This window comes from Amia ocellicauda, chromosome 14 (assembly GCF_036373705.1).
Source record: "Amia ocellicauda isolate fAmiCal2 chromosome 14, fAmiCal2.hap1, whole genome shotgun sequence".
In the NCBI taxonomy this organism is placed as follows: Eukaryota; Metazoa; Chordata; class Actinopteri; order Amiiformes; family Amiidae; genus Amia; species Amia ocellicauda.
In genome coordinates, this window is record NC_089863.1 from 2,610,196 (window position 1) to 2,633,125 (window position 22,930).

The following is a 22,930-nucleotide window of genomic DNA, read 5'->3' on the forward strand; positions in this document are numbered from 1 at the left end:
CAATTTGTTCCTAATGAGTTAATATAATTGTTTTCAGTTTCTGTTTTAATTAGTGCCTTTTAAAAATACCAATGTATTGGGGTCCTGGGGGACCCCAGTCACAAGCACCCAATTCCGCCTATGCAGTTTTAATAAATGGAACTATTTATAGAGTTCATGTTTCCCATAGGTCACCATTTATTTTACATTATGTATAAATTGAAAAATCTAAATCTGAATTACATTTATTCAACCTTTATTTTGACAGCGGGTCATACTGAGACCAAGGTCTCTATCTACTTTTGTATTAAAAGACAAATACAATGAAAAACAACTGTTGAAGTTTGAATGACTGGGTTTATTTCAATTATTTTATATTGGGATCAAAATGACCCTGGTTTTTTAAGTGGATTGTACTTGGTATAAAAGCTGCAATTTGTATTAAAGAAAAATATAGATTTTCGTTTTACACAATATGCAAATTAACCAACTTAACCACCAATTAACCAAATTATATATATATATATATATATATATATATATATATTTTTTTTTTTTTTTCAGATAATATTACATAACTAATAATGTTTCATGAAGAAATAAGTTAACATTTTGCTATGATGGTTCTTTATTACAGTAGTTTATTCTTGGGATCCCCAGGGACCCCAGTCAGTAGTCCTTGTATGTAAAATATGTTGGTAGGATGAGGCTTAATAACAAATCTAAAAAACACAGCAACTGATCAGCAACAGTGACGTCATCAGCGCCCTACGGGACAGCCGGGATTGCGCTCACTCGTCTGCTTTAATTCTCAGGAATGCAGAAATATTTACGATGAACGGGCCGGGTCCGGCTGCCGGCATCCAGCCAGGTCTCGTTGGTCCGACTACAGAATGTAAAACAAAAAAAGTCTACTTTTACAACAGTATGTTCACCAAGGATAAAATAAAACACACGTTTAAATCAGTATGTTTACTAGGAAACCCACCACCACCATGCAGTGCAACTCCAATGTACATTTAACAAGTACAATTAATAAAATGTTATACTTAGCACAATTGTAAAACAGCTAAATAAATAATAAAATGATTTTAAAACTGCAAAGTTATGATTGCATACGTGAAATAAGGGAAATGCAACGTTTGAAATGTATTTTTTGCATTTATAAAATAAAAACTAGTCAATTTACTAGTTAAATCTGTCATTTGGGAAATTCTTATCAATATTATTTTTAATAATATAAGATGAAAACATTCATTTACAGTATCAGTATCAGTGTCCAGAGCTCTTGCTGTAGTAGGTGAACAAATCCTGCTCACAATAAGGGACAGTTGTAAGGTCCTCAAGGACCATCCATCCATCGTCACATCTTAGATCTCAGTTTGTTTACTTCTGTCTCACTCTGTGTGTGAAAAACAAGATTTGTAATCCATACATTCTGTTATCATTAAGGTTTGTATTTCTCTAAATACGTCACATACAAATTGTATTCATATACACTACACACGTACGTATATAAAACATTGGATTTTAAAGGTTCAAAAAACTTGAATAATATCAAATTAGTAAATCTATTAAACAGGTATTGTAAGGTAAGTGCAGAGTTGGCAATCAAGCAATGTTATTACTAAAGACCATTTTTTATAAATACTGACATTAAATTAATATATAAAGAGAAACAATTCATTGGTGTAAATGAAAATAAAATGTCTGTATTACTGTTTGTATATTTCATACTTTCCAGTCTGACGTATCCAGAACTAAATGCCAAACCTGTTTGAAACAAGCATAATAAATCAATAGCTATATTAATTTATACTGTATTAATATATCATGGTGATATAAAGTATAGAAAGAATAAATACTAAGTAGGTTCAGTTACCCACACAGTTGTAACCCAGTTCAGAGCTCGTCACTGTGAGTGTCCTGCTGACTGACAGCCGCACGGAGTCTGTTGTTTGACGGCAGGGCTCTGACTGAGCATGCGCGTCATCAATCAGTTCCAATTAGCAGTTCCAATCACCTCCCCCCCCACCACCACACACATACACAAATTGATCAGCTATAATCCACACGGACACACAATAATAGCCATTCAGCATTAATGTTAATGTTAATTAATGACACAGCTAGTTCATAACACACACGCCAATTTAGGTTATATAAACGGGTTTTCAAAATAGGAATGTCAATGGTTTAATCCATTTTCTTTGAATTTACTTGTTACGTTTGAGTTTTACATATTCCTAACTAATATACACGTTTTTCTTACCTTATCAGATGTGAAAATTTGAATGGGAAGAATAAAGTAACTACATAACAATTTCACTAACAACTACCTAAATAACTAAACTAAATACACATTATTTAACTAATAACGACTAAATACTAAAGTAGAGAATATGCATTTTTGTAAATTAACTATATACAACAGCGTTGCCTGAATGTGCCAGTGCTGGACCGCCGACACTGATTTGTGTATTCATGAAATGACGGCACCGTCGGGTTGATTCTGATTAAAATGATAGTGATTATCTGAGCATGCGCTACAAAAAGCTCTAATAACAACATTTTTAATAAGTAGAATGGTGGGTCTACTTTAATATAATGTGCGTTCTGTCACCATATGGTATTGTGATATGCGAAAGTACTTCAAACATATAAACATGTATAAACATTACAAAACGTGAATTGCACTGTGCTGAAGTGGATCTTGATTGGACCTAGACAGGACCTTCAGTGACTAACTGACTTGACCTTAAATTGACCCTGACTGGATCTTGAATGGCTAACTGACTCTACCTTGACTGACTCACTGACTTGAAATAGACTGGACCCTGACTGGACTCTTACTGACTGATTGGACATTGAATAACTGATGGGAGCCTGGCTGGACCTTGATTGACTGCACCCTGACTTTGCCTTGACTGACTGAGCAGTCCCTGAATGGACCTTGATTGACATACTGGACTTTGACTGACTGTCTGGACCCTGAATTGAACTTTAATAACTGACTGGACCTTGACTGATGGACTGGGCCCTAAATGGACCCTGACTGACTGACATGCTGGACATTGACTGACCAAGTGACTGCACCTGGAATAACGGATAGAATCATTACTGGACCTTGACAAACTGAATGGACCCTGACTGATGGACTGACTATCTAAAACTTGACTGACTGACTGGACCTTGACTGACCGAGTGACTGCACCTGGAATAATTGACGGGATCCTGACTGTCAGTTAACTGCTTACAGTTTGATCCTCCACTCAATGACCCGTGTCTTAGCAAGCTTTGTCAGTTCCTATTGTATTCCTTTTGCATTTATCTTTCATTTTATATTATTTGTGGAATTTGGAAACTTAAATTTGTGACATAGATAAACACTGTTAGCTTAACTGCTATGTTAGCCTAGTTTTATGCTAGTTGTTAGCATGACATATTACTCAAGGTAATCCCACTATCTTTCAGTGTAGCTATATAAAGAAATGAATTAAGATGTTATTAAGATACGTGAATTCTCTTTCGTCAACTCAGAAAACGATGTATCTAGCCTTTACTTTAGAGTGGATTTCATAGTCTCTTATGTAGACGTTGTTACGACCATAAAAGCGCTCACCAACAAGAACACAGTGCCGCATGCATGGTAAACAAATAAACAAAGCCGCAAAGCAGATTAAAGCAGAGTCGCTTCTAACAATACAAAAGCGTAAATCACTACACTTTTATTCCACAACTTAAACCAGGATTACAAAAATATATAGGTTAATACAATATGATAAAGGCATTCCCTCTATCTAACAAGATGGTCTATGCTATGACAGGGCAGAAAGAGAGTAAAAGAAACACAAAAAGAACATCTAAAGGGGATACATTACTCACCGCCCTGCCATGGGAAGCCGAAAAGAAAAGACAAATATATTTCTTAAAAGGGGAAACAAAGAAAAATAAAACTCCAATCAAAAATAAACAATCACACACAAACCAAGTGTTTTTGAAGGAGCTTCTCTTGGAGGCTTTATAGGTCCGGTGAGGTCTCGTCCATCAAACGTAGTGCACCAGAAACTCGAACCACACCAATCACCTCAAGGCAATAATGAGCGGGGCATAACATTGCCTCTAAAGTGAAATGTGTCTTTTGTGAGAATTTGCCGAGCTTCTCTGCAAACACAACTAATTTACGGGAGCGTGTAGTGAGGCTCCACCCCTACACATTGTGTAACTTAAGAGCAAAGAGAGCCAACTCTGTCAGTGATGGCTTACTTTGGGAAGACAATCGAGCCCTAAAGAGCCAGAGCAAGGAATGCAGTGACCTGATGGAGAGTGAACTACACAAGACATCCAAACACAAGAGGCTGGGAAGGGTTTTTACAGCCCTAATGATGCCGCAGAATCTCTAACTGATTTTAAAGGCAGAAACTGGATAGATGCTGCGTGTCCTATAAACTCTTACACAGGAGTTTATTATAAAACCCCAAATGAGGTTCTGAGAGCAGCCAGCTTCTTCTTTTGCCCTGTTTGAATATCAGGATGAATATTGTGGGTTCCTGTGTCTGGGTTCAGAACTTGGAGAATTGTGTCTGATTTTTGGTTGATGTTTTCATGGTTCTCTTCTAATTTGTATTGCAGTGCTGTTGGAGAACGCCATTAGCCTCTCCTCAGGACGACAAAGAAAGACTGACACAAATAAATAGGTAGTTATCTGAGCCCAACCCACATCTTGATCACACTTGCTCCAATGTCGCTGTGTTCTCTCAGGATTCCCCACTCTCCTCCACTCGATTATTGAATCATCACTCCCTGATCTACTGCTCAATTGCCACACCTGCCTCTCATCTCCCTGTTAAGCAGCACTCTACATATATACCCTCTGTTCCTCACTTCATGCTAGGTCTTGTTCTACTTCCAGTAGCAACTCTGAGCTTTCGTTCCTTGTTAGAAGCCTTCCTGTGTTTTCAATCTGTGCTTCCCTTTTTTGACTTACGTTCTTCGGATTCTCCTGATCAGCCTGTCTGCCTAATCCCACGACCTTCTGGCCGTCTCTTGACCATGAGTTTGCATCGCCCTTATTGTTCCTGTTTACCGGCCCTAGACCTCTTGCCTGTCCTGACCTGTCTCTTGAGCTCTGCACCTGGGTCCATCACTCCTGGCTATCCAGGACATTACAAAATAGTCTGCTGTTTCTTAGTTGTTGTTACTCGTTTGAAACATTTAGTGAAACAATTATGTTTAAAAATCACAAATTAAAAATCAATTGATTCAGTATATTAATTAATTTAGATATTTCTTATTATTCTGAATGCATCACTTGTGTCGTGAGAAAAATAAAATATGTAAGCTGTAACTATTGTTTTTATAGATGCCTGTAACTGATAGAAATGCATCAAAGAGACACAGACCAAAATTCTTCTTACTAATATAATTATTATTCTGAGGTTTGGCTTCATGTCAATCATACATATGCAGATTTGTGTTCAATACAAACCCAGTTGCTTGCAAACTCATTACATCACTCCTTCAAACATATTTAATATCAGCTCCACATTGTCCAGTCCTTTCCCAGGTCTCTGGACGCTCACAGCCTCCCTGAGCGACTGTCCCAGCTGCGGCACAGCCCCTCCGTCCCCCTGGGGCTCTGAGAGGGGCAGGGAGAGAGCAGCCTGCTGGACCCGTGTGAAGCCCCCAGGAGCAGCGAGGAGAAGCAGAGAGATCAGAGCAGAGGAGCACCAGGCAGCCCCCACTGACCAGGACAGCATGGGCGACTCACACATGGATACAGGCTTCAGGAACACCTCAAATGTCACTGAACATGACTCGCCTGCAAATGACTATTATTTTAATTACTATAAATTTCACCCTTTCCCTATCACTGCAATTGTAATTGACAGTGTTATCTTGGTCATCGGGTTTCCCACCATCTGCCTGGCCATCTACAGCCTGTACCGGCTGGTCAGGTCTGACATGGTGGTGCCCATCTACATCATCAACCTGCTCATCTCCGACCTCCTGCAGCTCATCACCAGACCATTCAATATAGCTATAAAAATAACTAATTACAGTCATGCAATTAAAACTATATACAATATTTTTGAATTACTATTAAATTTTGGCCTGAGTGCCAGCGTGTGGTTCATGGTGAGCATTGCCTTGGAGAGATACTTGGTTGTCGCCCATCCTCTGTGGTACCGGTGCCGCCGCAGCATCAGACGCACCGCACTGATCTCTGGAGGAGTTTGGCTGCTGGCTTTGGCATTTACTGCAATTTACTCCATGAATGAATATATTGATAATCTTGTTTTTAATATTATATTTCCTATCTTCTTCCTCCTGCCATTTCCTCTTCTTATTTTCTTCTTCTTCGGAACCAAGAGAGCCATTGCCGGCGCCACCTCTGTACGAGACACAGAGAAGAGGAGGATTCTGGGCACACTGGCCTTCGTCCTGGGCTCCTATGCTGTGCTCTTCTTCCCATACTGCATAGTGTTCTTCATTATGTCTTTTTCAGAATTGAATTCACTATATTGTGCCCATATAATTACACTTCAAATTATGGAACTCAGTGTCCTTGTGGACCCAGTGCTGTACATCCTCCTCAGGCCTGACGTCAGGGACACACTGGGCTCTGTCCCCTGCTGTCAGAAGCTGTTCACACTGACCAGCTGCTGGACACCCAGAGCTGAGCAGCAGGAGACAGAGGATGCAGCCGCTGAGTGTCCGACTGAAGAGACACAGGGGTTTGAAAGCTCAGCTGAGTCTGGAAGTCAGTCCAAGACAGTGTGGTTGTGAAAGGTGCAGAAACCTCATTGTTCTCTGTGCCATGTAGACAAGTCTCTTAAGAGAGAGACACAGGGGTTTGGCAATGCGCTGTCATCCCTGGAGTCGATCTCAGACAGACACTCAGTCTCTTCTCATTCCTTCCCCAATATCATATCGGTTTCAGGAACAATAAAGGGGAATATCACTTTGGAAATCAAAGCTGATACATATATAAGATTCATATTCACATTATTCATATTATTCATAATATTATTTTTCATAATATTATTATTCATATTATTATTATTGTGTGTGTCAACCTTTATGCCATTATTGTTATAATCTTGTGTAGCGTTATGTTGGGTGTATTTTGATAAGAGCATTTGGGCTCTGAGCTGAAGCACTGATCTAAAGAAGACCTCTCCCCCCAAAGTTATCAGATTTCCTTAGCTCATCAGCTTGGAACTGGTTTGCATCAAAGTGACAGTTTTGGGGAGGATGGCACCGAGAATGGGCCGAATGGTTTGGAGTCCTGCTGTGAGATGTCTGGAGAAAGGGGCCTGTAGGTGATAAAAACTCTTTGAAGAGGACGAGAGCCGAAATACCGACATAGAGCTACGAACCCGGGCCAACCGGCATTTCCAAAAGATGGCATGGATTGACATCAGTCATAAATCAAGCCCCCCTCCAATAGGACACTGGGGGCTAAAACCAAAATCCAATCTCAAGAACTCAAGAACCAATCACCTATTGCTCTGACAGACTATAAAGAACAGCGGACAGTCAGTCTCTCTCTCTCTCTCTCTCACCTGAACCAGTAACTCGCTGCCACAGCTCAACCTGTAGCTCTGTTGCCAGAACCGGAACCAGAAACCAACCAAGTCTTTGCCGGCAACAGAAGAGTTAAACTGGGAGAAGGAGATACGAGCCGTACGAAGAATTCTTTTAAAGGACTTTATTAAATAAAGAACTTTACAGACTGCGCTGCCCGCCTGTGCCCACCTGATCAGTGGAGTTTTACAGCTGGACAATTGACTAAGTCGACTGTATACGAAAGTGTCAGTCATTTAAATAGCTATTTGAGTCTTAAGAAACTTGACCCTTGGAAACGAACAGGGCCCTGCTTTCCTCAAAGACGTTGTCTTCAAGTAACTACGGTGGAACCCCTGCTTACAAAGACGATTTTGTGCACAACCTTGGAGCCTTCAAACCAGTGGAAAATCTGTTTGGAAACGACTCTACATTCGCGAAACCCCAACTTCCAGGTACATCGACTGAGTGGAAGTTCTTGGACAAAGCCGAACCGGACTGCCTTTGTTCCAAACCACACGGACCTCGTGCCGTGTGCTGTTATCTGAGCCCGAAGCCAGAGAGGCCTCTCTGCGACGAAGTTCACATAAGTTTAACAGTTTGGAGTTCATGATTCATGACATTTGAGAAATCAATTAGAAATGTTAATCTGTGATTCATAACTCTAGAATGTGTAATATCATTTAGTTTTCTTAAATATAAATGTGTGTTGCATTAAACTGTTTTGTTGATAATTTTAGAAATAAAATCTGTCAACGCCGAGAAATATCTTCTCATTCCTGTTTAACTGTTTAGTCTGAAATTGACACAAGTTAATAGACATTAGATTATTGGTGGCCCTGCCTATCCTTAATCATTGAATAATAATCAGTTAAGGGAAATTGTGGTAACAAGTAATGATAGGATCTTTCTCGGCACCTAAACGTAAATGAGACTGATATATATATAACGAGAAGTTACCTGACATAAATACTAACCTGTGTAGTTATTTAATGTCTGACTAACAATACTAATGAGAGACTCACCTTCGTCTTACTAACCGGTATTGTAGTCAATGTGTTTATAACCTTTTTTGTTTAACGATTTGTGTGTTATCATATGCGATCCCATGGTCTTTGATTTGGCCACGGAAGTGATTTGTCTTTGATTTGTTGATCTAGAGTTGAATTTTAATTAGTTTTTCCCTTTTGTATAATTAGTGTAGTGCTACATTTAGTCTTTGTTTTTGAATAAATTTGACAATTTATATCTTTGGAATTGGTGTCTGCGTCCAATTATTACAGAAATTGAGTTCTACAAGATTCCAGGATTCGTGATAAGGTGATACTATAAATTCACTTCTTTAATTGAAATTTATAAGTGTACCTTATGCTACACTTGCATATTTCTATGAATGTAATAACCTGTGTTTGTGTTATAGTCTAATGTGTGACTAATGTGCTTCATTTTGTTCTACATTTGTTTATGTGGTCTTATTATATATGTTGTTTGAGCACTCACTTTATTATTGATTTGTTTTATTTATTGATTTAATTGTTGTAATTGCTTTCACGTGCACTAATTAATCAATTTAAGTTGCAGCGCGTACATTGGGTAACGGAAAGACACCCACTTTAAGTTTCATGATTTGAAAAGTCCCGAGCAGGTTAAAAGGAGACGGAGTTGGCACAACTGAGGAAAAGAATAGAGAAAGATAGAAGCCCGTCGAAAGAAGGGGAGAAGGACTGAAGCGAAAGACTGAGGCCGCAGAAAGAGACCGATGCTGTAGCGCTGGAGTGGCAACGAGAGACCCAGACCCCGCAAAGAAAGACCAGCAGGAAACTGAATGTAACCGGAGGGTTGGCAGAAGGGAAAGATCACTGACACGAACAGTATAAAAGAAACCAACACCGGCAGAGGAAGGGCAACGCAACAGAGAAACTGGTCTGATCGGAGTAGTGGCGAAGGAAGGGGGGGTGAGAGCGTTTTTGAACAGCTGTCTTTGCAGGGAGACCCTCTCCCCGGAGCAGCAGAAGCCTTGAATGCCTTGAAGCCCAATTTCCATTTGTGTCCCGGGTGCGTGTGTCCCTGCTGATCTGGAAAAGCTCCTCTGGTTTGATGTGGTCGATGCCTTTCATGATTTTGAAGACTTGGATCAAGTCCCCACGTAGTCCCCTCTGTTCCAGGGTGAAAGGTTCAGTTCCTCAGTCTCTCAGTAGGACTTTCCCTTCAGACCTGGAAAAAGTCTGGTTGCTCTCCTCTGAACTGCCTCTAGAGCAGCGATATCTTTCTTGAAGTGTGGAGCCCAGAACTGTCCACAGTATCCAGATGAGCTCTAACTAGTGCATTGTACAGTCTGAACATCACTGCCCTTGTTCTCAATTCTACACTTTTGACAATATACCCTAACACTCTGTTTGCCTTTTTTATTGCTTCCCCACATTGCTTGGATGGAGAAAGTGAGGAGTCCACATAGACTCCCAGGTCTTTCTCATGTGTTACTTCATCTAGTTCTATTCCTCCCATAGTGTAATTATAGTGGACATTTTTTTTACCTGCATGTAATACCTTGCACTTGTCCACATTGAATTTCATCTGCCAGGTGTCGGCCCACAACTGAATATTATCTATGTCCCTTTGAATAGCCTGTGCTGCCGAGATTGTATCTGCTGAGCCACCTATTTTAGTATCATCTGCAAATTTGACCAGAGTCCAGATCATTAATATAAATTAGAAAAAGCACAGGCCCTAGTACTGATCCCTGTGGAACTCCACTAACAACCTCACTCCAGTTAGAAGTGACTCCTCTAATTGACACCCTCTGTTTCCTAGACATCAACCAGTTCATAATCCATCTACTTACATTACCCTGAATGCCTACAGCTTCCAATTTGAGGATCAGTCTTTGGTGTGGAACCTTATCAAAAGCTTTTTGGAAATCTAAGTATATCATATCATATGCTTTCACGTGATCTACAGCTGCAGTTGCATGTTCAAAAAATTCTAATAAATTAGTAAGACATGATCTGCCTCGTCTAAACCCATGTTGACTATCTCCAAGAATATGGTTTTCATTAAAATGCTCCTCTATTTTCTGTGTAATCATATTTTCCAACATTTTACAGGTGATGCAGGTGAGACTGATTGATCTGTAATTTCCTGGCTCAGTTTTGTCCTCTTTCTTGTGGATTGGTTTGACATTTGCTGTCTTCCAGTCAGTTGGCACATCCCCTGTTCTAAGTGTCATTTGGAATATTTGAGTTAGCGGCCTATAAATAATTTCCCTCATTTCTTTAAGTACTGTTGGAAATATCCCATCTGGCCCAGGTGATTTGTTTGTTTTTAATTCTGCTAGTCCCTTTAGTACCTCCTCCTCATTAATCCTGATCTCTCTTAGGGTTTGACTAGACTGATTGTCAACCTGTGGCATGTCATCTGTTTTTTCTTTTGTAAAAACCTCTGTGAAATACTCATTTAGAACATTTGCCACATCTTGTTCGTTTTCCAAGATTCCTCCATTTTTGCCCTTTATCTGTTTCACTTCCTCCTTTATTGACTGCTTGCTGTTGTAATATTGAAAAAAGCTCTTTGCATTGGTTTTAGCTCCAAGAGCTATGTTTCTTTCTATTTCCCTCTTTGCTTTCCTGACCCTTTCTTAAGATCTCTTTGCAGCTCAACATATTCTATGTATTTTGTTTCATCACCATCCCTTTTGTATGCGCTATACAACATTTTCTTCCTCTTGATATTTTTTTGCATACCTCTATTAAATCATTTTGGCCAGTGTTTTTTGGTCCTCAATTTGCTAAGTTTTGGTACAAATTGCTCCTGAGCCTCAAGTAGTATATTCTTAAAATATAACCATCCATTTTCAACTGAATCTGTATGCAGTGTGCTCCAGTCTACCTCTTCTAAGTGCCGCCTCATACCTTCAAGGTTTGTTTTTCTGAAATTGTAGACCATTGTTTTAGACTTGGACCTTGTTTTTTGAAAGAATGCCTCAAAGCTAACCATATCGTGATCACAATTTGCCATTGGTTCTCTAACTACTGTCCCCCTGACTCTATCTTGGTCATTTGAAAAGATCAAGTCAATACATGCGCTCTCTCTGGTTGGTTCCCTGACAAATTGAGTTAGAAAGCAGTCATTTACCGTCTCAACCATTTCTATTTCTGCTTCTGTAGTCCCCACTGGGCTTTCCCAGTCTAAGTTTGGGGAAATTGAAATCCCCCATTATAACAGCCACATCCTTGCTACATGCAGTCCTGATTACACTGTACAATGCAGCATCTTTTGAGCTGTTGAGTCGATGGCGGTGGGTGTTTGTGGCTTATGAAGGAGATTATGGATGAACAGGGGCGGTACAACACCAGATCCCTACACGAAGTGCACCCCCTAGTCGGGAGAGGTATAGACTAATTTCCCCCAACCCTGCATGAAGAGATTCGGACTCTTTTGGGCTACCCCAATTACTGCTGCAGAAGAAAGACGGGAGTTGGCGGTTCTTTGTTGATTTTACCGTCACCCATGAAGATGCCCACCCGCTCCCATGGATTGAGACCACCCTCACCCGTCTGACACCAGCTCAGTGGTATTCTACACTTGCATTTTACTGTAGTCCTATTTTTACTTGTAACTCTGTAACTACAAGGGCTAGAGGCAAGTATCTTGTATGGAAACACTCGGCACAAACGGGAGATTCGGAAAATGACAAACAACAGTTAATACAGACTTCAAAACCGTGAAGAAAAACAAAACTGCTTGTAAGAGGGAAAAAAAATAATAATAATTTATGGTCAATATAACCCTTTTTCAGTCTTATGAACTTGTGTGTAAAAAAAAAAAAAAAAAAAGAAAAAAAAAAAACACACAAACAAACAACCTCAAATCTGACCTCCAGAACAGAAATTACAGCTATTTATATTACACTATCGACAGCCGCAATAACTATATACAAGTAAAGAAGAATACTAGGAGAACTGGGTGAAAGTGTTGTGGTCAGATGAGACCAAAATCGAGCTCTTTGGCATCGACTCAACTCGGCGTGTTTGGAGGAGGAGGAATGACTCCGAGAACACCATCCCCACCGTCAAACATGGAGGTGGAAACATTATGCTTCGGGGGTGTTTTTCTGCTAAGGGGACAGGACAACTGCACCGCATCAAAGGGACGATGGACGGGTCCTTGTACCGTCAAATCTTGGGTGAGAACCTCCTTCCCTCAGCCAGGGGATTGAAAATGGGTCGTGGATGGGTATTCCAGCATGACAATGACCCAAAACACACAGCCAAGGCAACAAAGGAGTGGCTCAAAAAGAAGCACATTAAGGTCCTGGAGTGGCCTAGCCAGTCTCCAGACCTTAATCCCATAGAAAATCTGTGGAGGGAACTGAAGGTTCGAGTTGCCAAACGTCAGCCTCGAAACCTTAATGACTTGGAGAGGATCTGCAAAGAGGAGTGGGACAAAATCCCTCCTGAGATGTGTGCAAATCTGGTGGCCAACTACAAGAAACGCCTGACCTCTGTGATTGTCAACAAGGGTTTTACCACCAAGTACTAAGTCGAAGGGGTCAAATACTTATTTCCCTCATTAACATGCAAATCAATGTATAACTTTTTTGAAATGCGTTTTTCTGGATTTTTTTGTTGTTATTCTGTCTCTCACTGTTAAAATACACCTACCATTAAAATTATAGACTGATCATTTCTTTGTCAGTGGGCAAACGTACAAAATCAGCAGGGGATCAAATACTTTTTTCCCTCACTGTAGCATCTTGCAGAAAATCTAGACAGAGTTAAGCTTTATGTACTTTGTTTTAATTATATCAATGCAATTGGGGGAATGTTTTTAATTAATTAAGTCTTCCGACTTTAATTAAAGGATCAATGTCAACTGAAGGATCCTGTAACACAATTTGTAATTGGATGTAGATTTTTCAGAAAGTGTTTCAAAAGACACCTCATAATGGCAGCATCTATTTGCTGGAGGTAAAAAAACAACAACATGCAGGCACCATCACTGAGGTGGGGCTATTTACAGACAGAGCAGAGGCATGGTCAGACAGAAGTCATTGATAAAGCTTTAAACAATTATACTGTCGATGGGGAAACATGCACATTTCCCAATGGACATTAATACGTTGTAGCATGTATGTAATGGTCTTTCTTTTAATTCTGATTAATACTATGCTCTGCTTTACTTTTTAGGAGCCCAGAGTGAGGCTCAGAGTGAATGAATGAATTCATGTCGTCCCATTTCTCATGTATTAAATAATTTCCCTCCGTCCTCAAAGTAGGTAGATTTCCATTATTCCACACACTGGTTCTTAGGATGTAAAGTCAGACTTGTTCGGTGTTTTTTTTAATATATTGTGTCAATTTGATATTAAGGTCGAGGTCACCATCCCCTGCAAATGCTGGGGCAGTGGTGCCCAGCACGACAAGGTGAGAGAGAGAGGGTTGTATGTGCTCTGTGATTATGGGTCTCCTACCCTGGTCCTGGAGAGAGACAGTCCTGTCCAGTCCAGTCCAGCTTGGGCCTACCTGTCGGACCTGTTGTGTGTGCTGGGCCACTTCCACAGCCAGCGCTTCAGGCACATGGACATTAAGCCGTTCACCACTGCAAGCTGGGAGATGGGGGGATGGGGGAAAAGGGGCAGGGGAAGGTAGAGGGGTCAGCACCAGGGGAGCCCAGTAGGGAGACCCCCACTACATGGAGCCTGAACTGCTGAGGGGGCGGCGACGTGTTCAGGTGACAGGGGTGCGTTAGAGAGGAGGGGCACGATGTAGTGGGAGACTGCAGTTTTTATCTGGAGCCTGTATAATCTGTGTGTGCTATATTAATCCCTCTCTCAGTGTAGTGTCAGTGTCCAGGCAGCCAGTCAGTGTGTCTGTACTGTAGTAACTCCTCTCTCTGTGCCAGTGGGCTGCAGGCCATGCTACACAGGAAGTTGGTACCAGCCCCTCCCTCAGGGCCACCGGCCTGGGGTTGCCGTCTGTGCCGGCACTCAGGAGTCTGCGCTGGAGACGTCGCCTCGCACTGCCTCTCGCAGAGGCCCTGCTGCCCCTCGCCTCTCTCTGCCAAGAACACCTTTGTCTGCATTTCAGAGTGTTTTCAGTGCTGTGGGGATTGCTGGCCTGCCTCGCCCCTCTTCCTGCCCCGCTGGAGGACTACACCCCCTTCAGCGTGCAGGCACAGTCCCCAGGACTGCAGCACCCTCCTCAGCGCCCCCGAAACCCAGCAGCCTGGGGAATGAGATCTACAAACTGCCACGATCAACCCCGACTACTCACCCACACTGGCTCTGCACACAGGATCTCTCCCCTCCCTCCTATTCCTTCTGTCTCTTTCGATCTCTCTCCCTGTCTCTTACCCCTGCCCTGTCCCCAGTGTTCGAATAGAGGGAGGGCTGGGGGGTCAAATATTTCATTGAATAAAAATATTTGTTTTTGTTGAAATGAATGCCTTGACACGAGATAACTTGGCTTCTTCAAATTCTCATCAGTGATCCAAAATAGATTTTATTTTCTGCAGTGACATTCTAAACACACACACACGGGGAGCATGTCAATTCGTCCCCGTCATGGTTGTTATTTTAAAGAGAGATTATAAGAGATTTATTAACGTATTGATGCCCATAGCAAAAGTGTAGCAAAAGCCAAATGTTAAAAGAGGCCTGCCTGATTTGTAACTGATAACTTGTCTGTATTTCCAGCTCTTGGAGCAACATACTTAGACTTTTCAGCCATTGATATCTATGTACGTGTTTACAGATTTGCCTACACATTTACAGATCTATGTCTACATTTACAGATATGTCTACACATTTACAAATCTGATTAAGCACACATGGATTCTGAACACACATTTGCAGATTCCTGTACCCATTCACAAATCTCAGTACACATTTAGGGATTATTTTACACATTTACAAATCTGATTACACACACACACGGATTGAGATATAATTGCACAACTCACATTTGTAAATAGTTCTGCTACAATAATGGCCCCATAGAAAACCTGTTTGTGTGGAATCACTCACCATAAATGACCTGACTGAATGCAGAAACAGGTCCACGTTGAAGGATCAGGGAGGAGAACTTCCAGCAGCAGGACAACACTAAGTGGAACTTGGTAGTTTTTGACTGGGCACAGCTCAATGCCCTAACACATGAGAAAAGGAAAAGTCACAGTTTTTTTGTTTTTGTTTTATAATTTAATCATTTTCTTTTTCTACACTCCAGACCTGGAAAGGTAGTAATGTCAAGAAGGATCCAGTTGAGGACCACTCAATGTTTGGCTCGGCCTATTGGAAGGGAAACAATACTTGAGAATCAGAATGAAAATCTGATGTATATATTTTTAAGTATATTTTAAATATGATGCCAACTTACCAGCTTGGTTCTTTAATGGTGCCATCAGAGGAAACACAGAGCTTCTGCCAGACTAGAGTATTTTCATAATCATTTGTTCTAAAACAACCTGAGCCACCTACACTATTCAATATTGTTACTATAACCAACCGTACATATGTTGTTATACTCTGCATACTTACCAAATACACATATGCTGTTCATACTATACATACAACCCTACATTTGCACTCTTTTGTATATTGTAACTATCCACTGTGCATCACTGTACAGATTGTAAGATATAGCATTACTATGCTGTAGTACTTACACTCCTGCATTTATATGTAAATAATACCAACACATTTCTGTGAAGCAAAGGTTTGGAATTGTAGTTCATACATCACAAAAACAACTACCTCAATGACTGTAAGAGAAAATTATCATCTAAGAAATTCCTGGAACTATCAAGTTCACCTGAACTTGTTTGCTCAGTAAAGCTGAACATGTACCTATACAATTAATTAACAATTTTACAATTTTAACAACAAAATATCTGCAGTATATGCAACATACAGTATACCTTAACACATTGTCCCAAAACACTCATCCCTAAAGGGTTAGGGTTAGTAGGGTATGTCTATATCCACTCATGGTTGGTACCCTTACCGCTCATTGAAATAATGCTCCATACCTCCTGAAAAGTGATGAAATAAAAAGCTATTGCATCATGTATACTTGCATGCCTTTGGTATGTCATGGAATAAAGCAAAGAAGCTGTGAAAAGAGATTAATTCATGCTCATTCTACAAAGATATTCTAAAATGGCCTGGACACATTTGTTGGTACCCCTTAGTGATATTCCAAACTAATTAGTTTATTTAATTAGTATCACACACGTCTCCAATCTTGTAATCAGTCATTCAGCCTATTTAAATGGAGGAAAGTAGTCACTGTGCTGTTTGGTATCATTGTGTGCACCACACTGAACATGGGCCAGAGAAAGCAAAGGAGAGAGTTATCTGAGGAGATCAGAAAGACAATAACAGACAAGCATGGTGAAGGTAAAGGCTACAGGACCATTTCCAAGCAGCTTGATGTTCCTGTGACAACAGTTGCAAAGATGAATAAAAAGTTCAAGGTCCATGGAACTGTAGCCAACCTCTTTGGGTGCGGCCGCAAGAGGAAAATCGACCCCAGATTGAACAGAAGGATAGTGTGAATGGCAGAAAAAGAACCAAAGATAACTGCCAAAAACTCCAAGGTGAAGGTACGTCATTTTCTGATCACACCATCCATCACTTTTTGAACGAAAGTGGCTGCCATTGAAGAAGACCCAGGAGGACTCCACTTTTGAAAGAAAAACATAAAAAAGCCATACTGAAATGCATATTGACAAGCCACAATCCTTCTGGGACAGATGAGTCAAAACTGAAGCTTTTTGGCAAGTCACATCAGCTCTATAGTGAGGGGAAAAAAGTATTTGATCCCCTGCTGATTTTGTACGTTTGCCCACTGACAAAGAAATGATCAGAAATACTTTTTTCAATATTACAACAGCAAGAGGTCAATAAAGGAAGAAGTGAAACAGCTAAAGGGCAAAAATTGAAGTGTCTTGGAAAATGAAAAAGATGTGGCAAATGTGCTAAATGATTATTTCACAGAGGTTTTTATAAAAGAAAAAACGGATAACATGCCACAGGTTAACAACCAGTCCAGTAAAACCCTAAGAGAGATCAGGATAAATGAGGAGGAGGTACTAAAGGGACTAGCAGAATTAAAAAACCAACAAATCACCTGGGTCAGATGGTATATTTCCAACAGGAAATAAAGAAATGAGGGAAATTATTTATAGGCCGCTAACTCAAATATTCCAAATGACACTTAGAACAGGAGATGTGCCAACTGACTGGAAGATGGCAAATGGAGACTACATGGGGACTTGATCCAAGTCTTCAAAATCATGAAAGGCATCGACCACATCAAACCAGAGGAGCTTTTCCAGATCAGCAGGGACACACGCACCCGGGGACACAAATGGAAATTGGGCTTCAAGGCATTCAAAACAGGAGACACTTCTTCTCACAATCTGAACAAACTCCCCAGTGATGAAGCTGAAAAATTGGGAACATTTGAAAATAGACTGGATAGGATCCTTGGATGACTTTGATATTAATGGTCACCAAACGAGCATGATGGGTCAATTGGCCTCCTCGTGTTTGCAAACTTTCTTATGTTCTTATTTTTCTTGTGTTATTTTGATAGGGTTTTTACTAGTTTTATTGCCGCTTTTTCATAAAGGCAATTTTAGCAATAGGATTTATATATTTAGTATCCCATTTCCCATTGTGTTCCCCTGCTCCAGTACAGTCTTCATGCCCAGTCCGAGCATTGTATAAATAAATCCTGTTCATATTTGAAAACTTACCTTGTGTGTGGTGGTGTGGGGTCCGGTTGAGTCTGCCTGGGGAGAGAGAGATAGTGGGTGAATAAGGTCCTCTCTCATGTTTAAAGAGGTGGCATGGTCACTAGGACGTGACACGTAGGTTTATATTAATTGCATGAAGCGAGGGTAACATTCAAATTAATCGTATTTCCAGGAGCCATTTACAAGTCTGCATCAATACTGGAAATCAAGTATTGTCTCATGCACAGAGAATAGCAAACCGAGACCACTCACCAATGGCATTGCTTCAGTGCGGTGTGGGTGTGTTCAGAGGTTGAAGCATGATCATTTGCAATACCAGTCCTTGATTGTGTATTTGCATTAGCATTTTACATTGCATTTACATTGTGTCACGAAAACAGTGTAAGAGGTATGACATGCATTAAGAAAGAGGGGCGCTGTTTCTCTCATTTCACAATTGCAATATCAATTGAATAAAGTCCACCTTGAAGTGGGGTTGTCCATGGATTTGTAATAGCAGTCTTTGATCAACCATTTACAATACCATTTGACATTTTCATTTCCATTTTTTCCAGAAAATGGCATAAGAGCTAGGACATGTATTTGCAAAGAGGGGTGTGGTTTTTCTATTTTCACAATGCATAATCATTTGAATAAAGTCCACCATAAGGTTGGGGAAGCTTTTGAAAATGCAATTGCAATTGGCTTTTGCATTTACATTTCAATATTGTCTGTGGATGTGTGTACTAGTATATGGAAATGAAAATGAAAATGCAAATGGGATTATTGCATTTTCATAAAACAAAAGTACTCAAATACCCTAATACTGCATGCATAAATGGAGTATGATTATGCAATTGTGGGTTTTGTGGATAATTTTGCATTATAATTTGAGTTAAGTCCTCTATATGCTTCCATAGTGACGAAGCCTTAGAATAAAATCACTTGGGTTCAATCATTATCCTGCTACATGAGATGCCTAATCTCACCCACCCTCCCTCTTTGCTTATTTGCATAAATTGCTGTATATCAAGCTATGTGCAGCAAGTACTTCTCACAACTGCACACCTCTTAGTGATTTCTGCAGAGGAAGATATAGAATAGAGTTTTAGAATGGATATTTTCTCTGTTCTGGAGACCAACATCGTTTCAGTCGTGATGGGCTTCTTGTGCATCATTTTGTTTCTGAAGAATCGGGGTAAACAGAATTTACACAGCAGGCTGCCGCCTGGTCCTTCTCCTTTGCCCATCGTTGGGAACTTGTTTCAGATGGACGTGAAACAGCCCTACAAGTTTTTTCTGGAGGTGAGTCTCAATCAATATTTTCTGTATGTGTGCTTTAATTTGTTTTGTAATGCAATGTTATTGATTTATACTTTCAAAAGGTTAAATGAAGACCCCTGTGTGTTTATTAATTTTATTTTATTTATTTATTGTTCGTATTATTGTTAATTAATAATAATAATAATGTTTTTGTTTTCATTTATTTTTTACTTATTTTACAAAGCCTATTAATAAAATAACCCAAAAGAACACATGGTGCACAAAAGTTTTTAATTGCCTTGTTTAATGATGATACTTTAGAAAACATGAAATAGATACATTTAAAACTCTCCCTAGTTAGGTGGTGGTATAACGGGCTGCTGTGTTAAGTTGCGTGAGTTGGCAGAGGCGGTGGAGTATCTGGTATTCAGTTGTGGTGGGCAGGTCTGGGCCAAAGGGACGTTTTTTAGTCCCTCTTGCAGGTATTTGTACAAGGGTGTTGTAGTGGAATCCTTCCCCATAGCTGGCAACCTGTTTCAGATGAACACGAAACAGCCGTACACTTTTTACGGGGAGTGTCACTCACTTGTTTTATATGTACATATATATGAATTAATTAATTAATATTTTAGAAAGCACAGTTCTGCATTCGTTTTTGTTCTCATTTCAAATACAAGAATAGCCCAGGACTGATGTTATCCAGATAAAGTCTACTAATCCCATAAGCATTCTCTCCCCCTGAATTATGATAGTGATTTTCAGGGCCGCAGCTGGAATTATGGAGCCCGGGACAAGTCTTATGAGAATTGTAATTTAACTTCTGAAGCATTTATTTAAGCTTATTGTAAAACCTATGTTACAATGCCACAAAACATAATTCTCTCATACCTGAATAATAATAATAATAAATAATAATAATAATAATGCTACCTGTATATTTGTCCTGTCTCCTGCTTTGTCAATTACAGAACACAAGGCATATTTGCAAAGTATTTTTTTGCGAACATTCGATTGACAGTTTAGCCAAGTTTAATCTTTCCAGACACATAGTTGATCAGAGATCATTTTTGATCATTTTGAGTTTGTGGAATGATTTTTCTTCCCCAGAAACCATCACGGGAAATGTGCAGTTGTAAGTGATCATACATAATGAGGTCATAGTGTGATATTAGTTCAGGTACACCTCATAAATTGTAATTATGAACATGATTCATTGTGGAATTGCTTCCACAAAATGACAAACATATAGATGCAACGTTACATTCAAAAGTCTCTCTAGTTCTGTTCCTTTCTTATCTGTGATCATATTTTCATCTCATGCTGGCTATCAATCCCTCTATCTTGCAAAGCCTCCTGCAGGTTTCTCCATTTCCAGTAACAATGCTGATGCTCACCTTTTGAAATGTGTTGCAATATTATAAAGCAAAACTTTTTGATTTGAAATCAAATCAATCAATCAACATTAATTTATATAGCACATTTAAGAACAACAGCAAAGTGCTGTACATCCCCATATTCCCAAAAAACACATAACCATAAATAAACAGAACACAGAACTCATCTGATGCAACAGAGTAGAGATGCATCTTCAACATACATTTAAAACATTCAATTGAGACAGATGCTCTAATTTGTAGTGGGAGGCTATTCCAAAGGCAAGGCGCTGCCACAGAGAAAGCACAATCTCCTGTTTGGTTTTTAATTTGGATTGAGGGACATTTAAAAGTAGACTCTGTGAAGATCTTAAGGATCTAGCAACTTGTTGACTGCAACAGACTGGAAATATAAACTGGAGCAAGTGCATGTAAGCCCTTAAACACCATTAACAGAACCTTATATTGAACTCTAAAATCATCAGGAAGCCAGTGCAAGGAAGCCAGCACTGGAGTGATGCTGGAATGTTTCTTTGTGCCAGTCAACAGTCTGGCATCTGCATTTTGCACCAACTGCATGCACAAAAGCAATTTCTTGGACAGCCCCAGATATAGAGAATTACAGTAATCCAGTCTGGATGACATAAAAGCAAGAATCACCATTTCCATATCTTTAAAAGACAAGAAGCCTTTCAATTTGGCAATGCCCCTCAATTGATAGAAGCTACTCTTCACCATGGCATTGATTTGTTTATCAAATTTATGAAAGCCTTAGTGTTAACATTGGAAGCTAAAGGGCCAAGATGAAGGGACAGCTGATTGTCTGACTCAGAGGGGCCAAAGATCACCACTTCAGATTTGGACTCATTGAGCTGCAAGAAACTAGAAGCCATAGGCGATTCTATGTTTTAAAACTGGGGGTGCAAAGAATAGTGAAATTCTTTTGGATTACAAAAAATGGAAACTTACACACTGGCAACTTATCTTTTGTTGTGGTCTTTGCTGGGAAATCAGTAATGGGTTGATATGGCCCAGAAGATATATTCTGAAGGGCGTTCTCTGGACAAAGGCAGGGATCCCTTTCGTTTGCCTCTGCCGGTGCAGGTGCCGGTGCATTGTTAGCATGCAGCTCCACCTTGTCACCGTCCGTCCTCAGACGCGTCCCAGAGCTTTTTGTGCAAAACCAGGCCGCTGTGAATCCATCCCTCTGATGAGGAGCCGCGACTGTGTGTTTGGTTTGTGTTTCATTTAAAAACAAAGACAGAGAGCAACACTACAAGAGACACAGCCTGACATGGAAAGGACTAGATGACTACATGTGTCCGTTTTATTCTTTGTGCTTTACATGATTGTAAACAGTGTAATAAATACACGTTTCTGTTCAGAGATATTAGGAAGAGCTAAACGTGTAGAGACAACATTATATTCAGACAAGCATGTTCCCATAAGAATACGTTTCCATGTGCAACAATAACACTAAATAGCGAATATGTATTATTATTATCATCATCATTTTTGTTAGTATATATGTATTTTAAATGCACAGCGTGACTACCTCAACTTATTACTCTTACTACTGATTTGAAACTCCAAACAATACTATTTGTCGTATTATTTATAATTTACTTATCAGATCCTTAACCAGGCAAGTTACAGTTGAAACAAAATACACACGTTTCACGATTAATCATCCAGCTACAATACAGCAGTTTATAATTAACTAAATAAACTAAATTAACTAAAGTGTGCACGTCTCAGTCATGGTGTTTATGGACGCATTTATTAAACCCATCCTTAATGTTTTAGATGGAAACCCAGATCTGCTGTATTTATTTATTAATTAATTTAACTTGTAAATGGACACATTAACTGAATCGTGTTCCTTCAAACTGACTGTGTCTGGATTGTCCTGCACACATTCACACAACACAGCCTGAAACACCGGCCAGCTGTTCATGCAATATTAATAACATCGACTGTTACCGATCCAATTATTATCCTTCAGT

The 22,930-nt window shown here is 39.9% G+C and overlaps 1 protein-coding gene, 1 long non-coding RNA gene and 1 pseudogene across 2 annotated transcripts in view; 1 reads left to right on the plus strand and 2 right to left on the minus strand.

Annotated features, from left to right (window-relative positions):
• Positions 1-22,930, minus strand: part of LOC136768279 (zinc finger protein 585A-like) — a 191,459-nt pseudogene that overhangs the window by 83,475 nt on the left and 85,054 nt on the right.
• Positions 1-22,930, plus strand: part of LOC136768280 (zinc finger protein 850-like) — a 131,374-nt gene that overhangs the window by 44,508 nt on the left and 63,936 nt on the right. The window lies entirely within an intron of this gene.
• On the minus strand, positions 1,114-18,340 carry LOC136768311 (uncharacterized). The gene is made up of 3 exons (XR_010821963.1): positions 18,310-18,340; positions 15,572-15,693; positions 1,114-1,381 (listed from the first exon to the last, which is right to left on the minus strand). It is a non-coding gene; the product is annotated as an uncharacterized LOC136768311 (long non-coding RNA).